Below are 12,092 nucleotides of genomic sequence, written 5' to 3'. Positions count from 1 at the left end.
ATTTGAGACATAGGTTAACCTGTTGGAGTTGCAATTGAGGTAAATTATCACCTAAATTGAGTTTTACCAGTCTGCCTTTGTGCGTCTGCAAGTAAATCTGCACCAGTGATTGCAAGTTTCACTTCAATAAGCTAATGCCACTGGTGGCTGTAAAGTTGCACTGCAGATTTAAAACAGGTTTCACTGTCAAACTGTCACCCTGTCGTGCTTTGTTAAAAAATAAGTCAGAGGCAGTTTAATCAGCCGTTGCAAACTTAAATGAATCACCACAGGACATCTGAGGCTTCCAACCTCGCTGTGGTGCCCTTAGACACTAATTCCAGGGCACATCAGCCATATAGAGGCTATGAAGCTTCCTTCATGTTCTGTTGATTCTCCAGAACCTGCACCATACTAATCTTATCACAGCAAAACCCAGCAATCTATTTCAGAGCAGAGACATTTTTTTTAATCAAAACACCTTCCTCCAAGCCGGCAGAGTGTGAAAACCGGATTCGTCCAATGGTGACATCTCAGGCATCCATTTGTAATGCCGATGTTTGAGCCAACAATAATTGCAGCTCCTTTATAAACACCTGTGCTGAAAAGTGTGTGGAAATGTTGTTTGCATCGGAGGGGTCATTGAAGAAGCCAATGTAAAAACTGCCATTAAAACTTTATGCTGTCCCAATTGGGAGTGAAGCAACAGAGTGGTTAGGAGTAGTGCACCTGCAAGGTTTTATTATAAATGATGTAACTACATAACCTGAAATCCACTCAGCAGCCTCACACCTTGAGCGTGTTAAATGGATAGTTTCAAGTAGAGTCCTAAAAAAGGGAAAGTAAAATTCAAACTTGTGCTCATTACACAGAAACACATTCAGGCATCATGACATCTGTGCGCGCCTGTGTTTCCTGTTCGACACCAATCTTTGGGGGCGTTATTCTCCACAAAATGGATCCCATTGTGCCCATGACTGCAATAACTAGAACAAAGGCAGCATGTTAGAGTATGGGAAGCATTCACCATATGGATTTGTGACTAACTGTGACGAATGAAAGGAAAAACAAACATAAAGGTGTTAGTGCCATCACAAGCAGCCAGAACAGCTTTATTGCTTCTTGGTATAAACTCTACAAGTGTGTGCAACTCTGTTGGAGGGATAAACAACCACGTAAGACATCTGTATACTTTGTCAACATTCATCCAGAACTATAATAATGCCCTGACCTTTAGTGAGTGTATTGTGCGCAGTACTCAATATACACCTATTATCTTCTGCTGCTGCTCACCACTGCACATGTTCCAGGTATTGTTATTTCACATCTCAAGGTTGCTGTCTTTAGTCATATCATTTCAAGGGGCACAATTGCCGATGCATTTATAAAGCATTTGTATGTTCTTTCCGTCAGATATTATTTATATTAATACACTACAGTTTACACCATTATAAACATATCTTCATATATATATTGTTGCAATAATTGCAGTACAGTGTGCACATTTTTACTTAACTCTTCTAAGTTTATAAAATGTTTTAATTGATCATTTATTTTATAATAAAATCCTACTTCCCATCAGGGATTAATGAAGTATTTATAATCCTGAATCTGATTCTGATGCTGATTTTGTTATTCTCATTTTGTTTTTGTATATGCCCATAAAACAGCTATATTACATTACATTGCATTTAGCTGACGCTTTTATCCAAAGTGACTTACAATAAGTGCATTTAACCAGCAAGATACAACCTTGAAGAAAACAGAATCATATAAGTACATCAGGCTTCATAGAGCAAAAACATTTCAAGTGCTACTCAACTGGCTTTAGATAAGCCAGTCCTTTATTAGTATATATTAGAATCCACTTCAAGACACTGGTACTTGCTTACCGTGCTGCGAATGGATCTGGCCCTTCCTACATCCAGGACATGGTTAAACCGTACACCCCAGCGCGTGCACTACGCTCTGCATCAGCCAAACGACTCGTTGCGCCCTCGCTGCGAGGGGGACCCAAGTTCCCATCGGCGAAAACACGTGGGTTTGCTATCCTGGCTCCAAGATGGTGGAATGAGCTCCCCATTGACATCAGGACGGCAGATAGCTTGCACATCTTCCGGCGCAAACTGAAAACTCATCTCTTTCGACTCCACTTCGAGCGTTAGAACGATTAACGAAGCACTTTTATACCAATAAAGGACTGGATTACCTAAAGCCAGTTGAGTAGCACTTGAAATGTTTGGCTCTATGAAACCTGATATACTTATATGATTCTGTTTTCTTCAAGGTTGTGTCTTCCTGGTCGAATGTACTTATTGTAAGTCGCTTTGGACAAAAGCGTCAGCTAAATGCAATGTAATGTAATGTATACAAGTGCTTTGTTAATAGTTCTATCGCTCGAAGTGGAGTCGAAAGAGATGAGTTTTCAGTCTCCCCCGGAAGATGTGTAAGCTATCTGCTGTCCTGATTTCAATGGGGAGCTCATTCCACCATTTTGGAGCCAGGATAGCAAACCCACGTGTTTTTGCTGATGGGAACTTGGGTCCCCTTCGCAGCGAGGGTGTAGCGAGCCGTTTGGTTGATGCAGAGCGTAGTGCACGTGCTGGGGTGTACGGTTTAACCATGTCCTGGATGTAGGAAGGGCCAGATCCATTCGCAGCATGGTACGCAAGTACCATTGTCTTGAAGTGGATTCTAGCAGTTACCGGAAGCCAGTGAAGGGAGCGGAGGAGCAGAGTGGTGTGGGAACATTTAGGAAGGTTGAAGACCAGACGAGCTGCTGCATTCTGGATGAGCTGCAGAGGTCGGATGGCACATGCAGGTAGACCAGCCAGGAGGGAGTTGCAGTAGTCTAGGCGTGAGATGACGAGAGCCTGGACCAGAACCTGAGTCGCTTTCTGTGTCAGCTGGGGACGTATCTTCCTGATGTTGTAAAGTGTATAATTTTACAGTTTACGAAAAATGAATGAAATTACTATATGCAGCATTAGGGGGTTGCTTGTACCATAGTTACCAACCTACAGAACATGATCAATTGTATTTGCAATCAGCGTGAGAGGGATTGTCTCATTCCTGATATAACTCACCTACATAAGGAGCGGTGTTGCTGCCTGCGTGGGGAACAGCTCATCCCCCTCTCTGTCTAACACCCCTTCCCGCTTGGTAGCGGTAGTTTGGGAGCTAAGTCATTGGTTTCTTTGATTTTGTTATATTTGTTATGCGTTCCTTGACATAATTGTTTGTTTTTGTATTTTGGACTGTATATTTGGCCTGAAACCAAATCATATGTCTCCACCTCCAACACATCAGTTTAAAACTCAGTAGGCCTATCTGTTTTTGTGTCAACTTAGGATTTGGGATGTCTAGGCAATCCCTTGAAGGTTATCATCAGGCAGCCTAGCATGTAAACATAGTGGAGCATTTAGCAGCTAGAGATAGATTCCCCCCAGGAGTTGAGGAGGCACAACAAAGATAAAAAAAACTACTGAATATTGGACATTTATCAGGTGAACACAAACACAACTGCAAAGTGATGCTTATGTTGCTGGATGTGTTATACCAATGTTTGCTAACATGTATGTGTGATAATATGTCAGCTCCAGCTTGTTGTGCTGCCCCCAAGTGGCCAAAAAACGAATTTACTGCAAATTAAAGGGGCGGCTAATCAGTTTAAGCTTTCGATTTTTGGCTTCTGCAACCTAGAACTTGAATTAAATCAACATTTAATTGGTACACATACACACAATACAGCACACAATAACAAATGTTGTGACCCACGTCAAAAACGCAACATCTGCAAGAAACAGCGTCTGAGGCAGAGTCATGCATCGGGTCGTGTGTTAATAATTGCACGTTTTCACTGCTCATATATATGCGGGTTCGGGTCGGGTTGCGGATCTTGTGCCGACGGGTCGGGTTGCGGACTAATTGGCAATATGTGCGGGTAGCGGGGCGGGTTCGGTATTGCACGTTGCGGGTGCGGGGCGGGAGCAGGTCTTGAAAATCAGACTCGTGCAGGACTCTGGTCTGAGGGCTTCTTAACATTTAACAACCTATATTAACGTGTAATACTCACTTAACGGGAAACTGACTATATGAACCATTTTTACCGAAACAAAACACAACTCTAACGCCGAGCCTCTGAATTAGCCCTGAGCGAAGAAATGCTAACGCACTTAGCACAGAACTCACGGTAGAAAAATACTTTATTACTTATCGAATCTGCACAAACAAATATATCAGATTAAAGCTGATATTCCACAGATTCTAGAGGTATAAGTATCATCACTGTGCGACCAAAACTCACGGCAGTTTAGGCAAACCCAGACAACACACAGCGTAGCTTTACTGAGCCAAAACGGCAAATATGTCTTACCTTTGCTGTTTTTCTGATCAAAAGTTGTGTTCAATGGCATTACAACGAGAATAACGCTGCTGAACGTTAATCCAATGTGTCTGTGTCACTTTGAAATAATTACTGATAATCCATCATTCAATTTTTGTCAAAAACTGAGATTTCATATTAGCTGCTATAGAGCTACAACCCAGCTTCCGGTTTTGGGCAAACTGCGTGCGCATCACTCTCACTCCTCAATGGAAATGTTTAGATAGATGGATTTAGGAACTTCTCCTCGATTCCATTGGCTCTAACGGTTAAAAAGAGGTGTCAATCATCAAAATCGACCGAGGGGGGCCAGAGTTATGGCAAATCCACCCAAATGACCCCAGAAGTGTTTTTGTTTTGCTAAACCTCTCTAAAAATGTCAAATGTCAGTTGTTTTGCATCAATCCTGATACAGGGTACTTATTATATGTTATAGTTTGGATTCCTAAAGCTTTTAGTCTACCATCCCATCATTCAAGGGCCATCCCTGGCCAACTTGAGACCCCACGCAAAGTTAGATGGTGAGGCCCCCTGTTTCGCGAGCGTCGGGGTGCTAGTGAAACCGTGCCGCGCCACACTAATTGCGCCGCATAAGCGCATGGTGCGCCGCATTTGCGGCTCAGTTGAGGCTCCCTCCGCGAGGTGAGGCCCCACGCAGTCTGCGTGATCTACCTGTATTGAGGGACAGCCCTGGTTTTCACTATAAGTAATTTTTTTCTTTTTTGGACGGACACTATAATTTTTTTGTTTTTACTATGTTTAATCTGAATTTAGCAGCTCAGAAAGTATCTATCTATCTGAAGTTTTTTTCCCACGAAAAGCACCTTAGCTGTTCTGGGTTGTAATGGCGGTTAAGAGGAGAGAACAAAGAGTATCTAAATGTGGTTACTGAGTAGCTGGAATGTGAGAGCAGCTCCTTTTTCTATCATTTCATTATGCAGGTGCAATACAGGAGCACTGCAATCAGCAAACATTACACAACGAGTAGCAGGTGAAGAAATCACAGTTTGGAAAATGGGAGGTAAGAGTTGCTGGCAACATAATGGCTGTCACATCTCTCATTCTCAGACCTGGCTCTCACATTGGGTGTCATTTTAACTTTCATTCTTTGGTTTAAAAAAAGGGGAACATGAGAGTCACAGCTCTCCTTTATGGCAGCCATGATTTAATGTCAAGAAAAGAAAGCATTCAGGTGCTACGTTAATATATTGTTTTGGAAAGGCCAATGTCTATATGTTAATGGATTTGTCAATGCAAAATAGAGGAACAGCAGGGGGTAAGGAAGGAGGTTTGAAGGGTGGCAGTGAAGGAGCTTAAGGGGAGCTGAGGGCCCAGGGAGGGAAGATCCCATCCCTTGATATGTTGATATAACTTGACGTATGATATTTGAAAGGCTCCAATGGGGTTTGCAATATACCAGGATAAACGATAACTGTGACGGGTAAAGAATTGTGTAGGTTATTAATATTACGTAAATACTTCGGTGCCTATTGGATCTCTGGTTACAGACATTTTCATGGTTGCTCAATTTGAGCGTCATTGATTTGCATAAAGAGAGACAAAACACATATTAAATGAAGTTAAAGATATATCAAGAGACTGACAGCATTATTTAATTTTTTTACATTTTCTTTAGCTATTGCAACAATACCGTTATAGTGATTTCATTTGCTATTGTTCCAATCCTCATACATTTGTCTCCTTCATCATTGTTTAAATTAATTTTAAAATAAATACTCATATAAAGATGACATCACTTGCTGGCACATATTATTGTTCATCATGATTAGTCGTGTTTTTTAAATCTATCCTTCTGAGTTATGTATTTCATTGAATATTGCTATATTTAAAGCAGCTAGAAACAATATGTTTATACATTAACAATGGATCAAATGACTGTGTGATGTGAAAGTAGTCCTGTACGACTCTGCTGAGCTGTGTACCTTTTAGCTCATTATTTTGGTTTTACAGCCGACTTGACTGTATTGGTTTACTCTCATCGCTCTCATAGTGTCAATTTACGGCTACAGCATGCAGGCAGCTGTTTCTACTGAAAAAGCTTTTTTTTTTAAACAGGACATGCACCAAACAGCAGACAGACACAGCCAGTGCCTAACTGATGAACAAAATGGAGCATTAAGCAGCCAAGGAGAGGGAGAAAAGAACAGAGCTAAAAGAGAGTGAAAATATATATCAGAAACACAAATAAGGAATATAAATGTCGTTACTGTTGAATCTTTAAAAAAAAAAGCAGGTGTTTGCTAAAATAACCATTTTAAAGGTGGTGCTATGTCAGGTATATTTTTAACAGGTGTTTTCAGTGCCCCCAAGTGGCCAAAAATAGTTGTTGCAATTTTTACCTAAGGTGTGAAATTCAAAGCATTTAAAGTTAAGTACATTTCTCGCCTTTTTCCATCCAACTGTCTTATCTTCTTCAACTGCAGTCCTTACAGTTTGTAGTGTCACAAAATGTCAACCCCAAAAGAGGAAAAGTTCATTTGCAGCTAAAATAGACCTTTAGGCACATAAGGACAACTCAACATGAGGCTGTATCTGTGATCTCAGCTGTTCTTTTTATGCTTACAATATTTCCCCCACTGCATTTAGGCCAGTTATGAGGAAAAAGGTAAAAGTAACAGAGTGATGCCTCTACTGCGCTATTCTGTGATGCAGACCCACTGCTGCCTGTGCAGTGAACATTGTTGCATAACAAAAAGTACTTTGTATCTTTTTACTATTTTAGTTTTTTACTTCCTATTGGTCATTTTCTTTTTCAAATACATTATATATTTGTATTCACTCACATTTTACGTACATATGTGTGCTGCAATATTAAAACAACAACAAATGTATTTGGTAATTTAGTTCTTAGGTAAATATGCCCTATAAAGTTTTCCATTGCATCTGCATTGCAAACATATTAATGTAAAGTGTATTCTATGTTTGTTCCAGCAACAAAATAAATAAGAAAAATACATCAAAACAGGAAAAATGCAAAATACATAAGCAATGCAGGTGTTATGTGTCAAAGTGCTTTGAGTTGAATTTAACTTCAATAGAGGTGTTTATTTATGATGCAACTATAAGCACAGCAAAGCACATTTCTGCTCCATCAAGATGACAGGCGTACAACAATCTTTTTTTATAAAGGGAAAAATGAAGAGCAGAAAACGGTTTAGTTAGTTGGGGTACTTTTTGGTGATTGACAATTATAAAGCTAGCACTGTGTTGTTCTCAAAATAAGTTCAAATACGTCTGAAGACAATATTTCACTCGGTTGTGGACCTCCAGGCATGGACTGATAGAACAGGACTGAGGCGTGTGAGGAACATTAAATGGACTTGAGTAAAGGCGAGTGTTACTTGATGACAGATTTCCAGGCGAGAGGCAAGACGCTCTCGAACCCCGGTGTAAGATAATGTGTATAATCCACTGCAGGGATGTAAAGTGCACTCATTTCACACTCCATTTCACACAACGCTGCCCTAGGAAGAATCTGCATGTATGATGACTCAGGAACTACACAACATCACTCTTCTTCATCTTAGTGTTGTTGTTTCTCCACATTGTTAATAATCCAAAATCCAATCGTTTTTCCACACTATTTCAGAATTAATGATATGTCAGAAATATAATAAGGGGTGAATCCATGCTCTGTGCGAAAGTCACCCTACTCAATGGAGGTCAGTATTCGGCAGCGAATGACTTTAAAAGATGTATTACTGATGTTAAAATGCAATTCAAAGGTCTAATTTCTACCTGTTGCTTTTTCTCAAAATGTCCAACCTAATGCACAACATTTAAAAAGCAGAGAGCCAGAGGGATAATAGTGTCGGTTTATGTGTGATTGCCTGTTACATGGACAAAGACCTAATTTCCATCCATCAGCCTAAAATAGGGCATCTTCTGACTGAGAGTCAATAGTCCATTATAATTCAGAATAAATGGTTTTCAGGCCATCCTGCTGATACATTCCATATAGTAGGCACCATGTAACCATTAGCTTAAATAGGATAGACTGTGATATATATTTGACAACATTGTATGCCATTAATGTTTAAAATACAAAGAAACTGTCCTCAGAGCGATTAAATGTGGTCCACTAATTGTAGGATGTTTTCTTGAAAAACCGACAAATTACCAGATGAAAAAATGCTTTTAAAATACTTAGGTGTGTGTATTTGTGTATTTGTTTACACATACATCTGCTAATGCAACATGAAGGCATTAATTAGGGCATGGATTTTGACCTAGTCATGTAGTTATTTACTGTAGGTACGTGGGCTAATTTTACTGTTGCCTTTTGTGACCTGTTTTTCATTTTAAAGAAAAAACACATCTGAGCCTGTGTGTAGTGCAGCCATGTTTCTCATTTCCCCTGTCTTTATTATGGAATTGTTTGGAAAACCTCCCCAGTGAGCAGATGGCGTCTGCCGGGAGGAGAGTGAAGCTCGAACCTGGGCTATGTACACTGCACACACACACATTTTCTCTTTCCCAGCACAAGCGTTTGTAAAAGGGAACAATGGAGGTCTATCGGGAATTCAACCATGTTTTGGGAAACAGAGCACACGTTTGTTTATTGCATTGTTGCTCTTGGATCCATGCAGGCAGCAGTTTACAGTAAAAGAAGAGGATATATACTGGCGACTCTCTGCAAGCTGGAGAGCAGAATCACCCCCACTCACTCACTTTGATCATTGTGGTCTCCATCAAGCCAATATATGTTCATTATTTGCCCCTATATGCCAACAGAATGAAATGTAAAGACGCATTTGCATTCCAAGCTAATCTACAGTATGCTGGTGCGCCCCTGTGTATTATTAAACAAAGAATGAGGCAATGCTACAGTATCTCATCATAGCTTCTTACACTCCGGCCTATGACACTTTAAAGAGACCTTAGCAGTAGGCAAACCAGGGGTCTAACGCTGAGTCTGCACTTGCTAAACTAACTCGGAGGACAAGATAAGCCAGGCAAAGCTCAGCAAAGTAAATCTAAGTCTGTTTGAATAAACCCTGCACCTTCCTCCTTGCTACAATCTACACACACAGTATGGCTCCAAATCTCTCTTTGTAGGGAGATTCCTTAAGCATGCTTTGTAGCGAGATCCAGGTAGACCATCAGTCACTGCGGTTTGTGAAGAACACGCCAACAAGAATAACCCAGCATAAGACATCAAATCCATCTCGTGGGGGCTCAGAGGCTGGCCAAGATTGAATTAAAATCTCTCTTTTGCTGAGTCAGACTCTTTAGATAATTGCCCACTGATATGAGGAACATTTCCCCTCTTGGCTGTAAGTTCAGAGGGAATGCAGACAATGGCATATTTGACTGCAATCATAGCAGCCCCCCACCATGAATTAGAGCAATGAGAGTAAGATAGCACCAAGCTAATCTCTGGCCCCACAAAAAGGCCTGAGGGAGCAGTCCAAAATGGAAGCGGTATATTAATATCATGTTTTCATGTGTGTCAGGTATCTTGGACCTTGACCACCACCCTCCAGCCTTGGTTTATATGCCAACAAAGCATGTACACAAACAGTGCATAATATACATCCTTGTCAACAAAATAATGGCCTTGAGGTAACAACCATGCATGCCTAAGTAACCTATTAAAGTTTGCAGAGGGGCATGCACAGCAGTCTCACATCAGCAGCTCTGTCTCCAGCCTCGCTCCCACTGCCAGGAGGCTGCACATCTGCACACACAGGGACTAACATCGATGGTTCACACACTGTTCACCCCAACACAAAACACCACCCAGCCAGGGTGCTCCACTACGTGACTCAACTCGTTCCAGGGCTGAGAGGGAGACACGAAACACAGAGGTGTAGATGAGATAAATCTGGGAGAGCTGGGGAGGAGGAAGCGGCTGTTCCTGCTGTTGCCACTCAGAGTCAGTTCTTGTGCAGAAAAAACACATGTTTCCATGGTTGGGTGTGATCAGTGCATTCAAAGCTGAAACTATAATCATGTTTTAAGCCTGTAGCTCCAGTATTTTGGTTATTAAGTCCTTCTTTCATCATTATGTGTGATACGTGGGGCGCCTCTGCAGCGCAGCGAGGCACAGAGCTCCACATAAAACGCTGCGCCTTAAAGCGTAAAAACAATCAATGCACCCTCAGTGCTGGGCGTAGCACTCCTGGTTACAGCAAATCCAGATATCTACTTTTTCAAAACTGTCACAAAAATATAAATAATTGATTAATCTAAATAAGAAACAACATTAAAACATGCAACTTGCGTAAAATAATGTTTGTTGTTTTCCCATATTTTAATCCTGGATCGTATCGTCTTCAGCGTGAAGACTTCAGTATATTTAAGTCACGACGTTTTTGTTTAAACATTTGATTGCGGTTAATGATCAATTTGTGCCGCTTGGGTGGCTGTACTTACCTCTATCTCTTGCACACGAAGAATCCTTTCATAAGAAGTGACCCATATCCAAAGCAAAATCGTATATTGTTGGGTGTATCAATATGTGAAGGGAGGATTTCTTGAGCGATACTGGCTTGTTGTTTTGTAAATCAACACCTAAACATTGTTTCTGAATAGTATCCAAAAGGAATCCACACGCATTTCGATGCTGCGTCGACCCCCCAAAATCATAGCGAGCTCAGTCCACGGAAAAGTGGTGCTGAAAGTCTTAAGTCCCAACTTTAGGCTGTGTGCGAATGGGAAATAAATGGCACGTCCAGCACGGCCACTTACCAACACAGCTCCTGCGAAGAGAGAATCTGATTTTTACGGGATAATAGAGCGGAGAAGAACACATCCCACACCCGAGGCGAGAGCACGTGCAAGCTGATAGACGGAAGACGATACGCGCCCCATGCACTGGATGTGATTGATGTTACAGGCATCGCAGCACACCGCCTTTATTAGAGAAGAAATGCACCATCAATGAATGAGGAGGGGGGAAATGTGTGAATGCCAGATTACAGCATGTAATACCACCAGCGTTTTGGCAGTGTCATAGTGAAAGTGTGACATGAAGCCTTTGCTTTGCATTTTGTTTAATCTTCTTCGATTTGGCCGCCCCCTTTTTTTACCCTTTTCAGACTTCTGTGTCGGGATGCATGTGATCTGTGAAGTCACAAACAAGCACTCATAGTCTAATTAAAGTCTGTTTTTAAAGATCTGGCTATTAAATGTGGTTTACCAGTTCATTTGGACAGGATGCAACAGTTCTATTCTGCCAAATTAATATAATCATGTCTGGTCTAATTATATTCTGGCGCGATCAAATGACCTACAATATGATAGCCCGCCATCAGTTCAATTGTCACGGTGACAACAACAGGAGATGTGCTGTGATTGTTTCAAATATGACGCTTGTGGGTCGCCTCAGCGTTACAGGTGCTGTTGCGCAGCATATATTATGACTCTCAAAGTGCCTGGGAGGATGTGCGTAGACATTGACGAACATATCAAGTCCAATCACTGAGTGCAAAAACTCAATCTGGATGTGTGGAGTGTGTGTGTGTGTGTTTCTCTGACTATCAGCAGCCACATTCTGTGGAGTGTATAAAATCATGTCGAAGGGCATACCTATATATATGTCCAACATTTTCCAACAAAAGAAGCGAGAAATTACTTTTAAATCGAGCATGGAGCGTTATTATTTGAGACTTTAATGCGATTGATGGATCAATCTTTTGGTTATTAACCTTCGCAAGTCTACAGGGTGTGTTGCAGAGAGACAAAGCACCTGCTCATCTATCCA

At 41.2% G+C, this 12,092-nt stretch overlaps 1 protein-coding gene across 1 annotated transcript in view; it reads right to left on the bottom strand.

The window, feature by feature from the left end:
- The window catches only part of LOC117539523 (metabotropic glutamate receptor 4-like), a 221,139-nt gene extending 209,938 nt beyond the window's left edge, over positions 1-11,201 (bottom strand). The window contains exon 1 of the mRNA XM_034205718.1: positions 10,763-11,201. The gene's annotated coding sequence lies outside the window, so the exon portion shown is untranslated. The remainder of the gene's footprint in view (positions 1-10,762) is intronic.
- Positions 11,202-12,092: the final 891 nt, after the last annotated feature.

This window comes from Gymnodraco acuticeps, unplaced genomic scaffold (genome assembly GCF_902827175.1).
Source record: "Gymnodraco acuticeps unplaced genomic scaffold, fGymAcu1.1, whole genome shotgun sequence".
Lineage (NCBI taxonomy): Eukaryota > Metazoa > Chordata > Actinopteri > Perciformes > Bathydraconidae > Gymnodraco > Gymnodraco acuticeps.
Note: the sequence above shows the minus strand (reverse complement) of the source record. Positions and strands in the feature narration are given on the sequence as shown.